The sequence below is a fragment of the Arachis ipaensis genome, chromosome B07 (assembly GCF_000816755.2).
Source record: "Arachis ipaensis cultivar K30076 chromosome B07, Araip1.1, whole genome shotgun sequence".
Lineage (NCBI taxonomy): Eukaryota > Viridiplantae > Streptophyta > Magnoliopsida > Fabales > Fabaceae > Arachis > Arachis ipaensis.
In genome coordinates this window covers 5,721,627-5,721,927 of record NC_029791.2, presented here as the reverse complement: position 1 = coordinate 5,721,927, position 301 = coordinate 5,721,627, and positions in this window count along the sequence as shown.

Genomic DNA, 301 nt, shown 5'->3' with positions numbered 1-301 from the left:
TCACATCTTCACTAATTAAAAAAAATATTATGAAAAGTTTAAAAACAATTACAAAATAATAAAAAAAAATAACACGTACAAATACTAAATAAAGGCAACACTACTCGAGATGAGTGTCAGAGTACTTTACTTTCATATTTTTTTTTCTTTTTGTAAAACCATTTTTTTATAATTATTGACCCATTATTATATCTATTAATTAAATAAGAAATTAAATTTCAAAAGACACTTATCACTGATCTTTAGAATAGTTTTAAAAAATTTGTACCATCTATATAATAAAAATCCTGTACAAAACCAA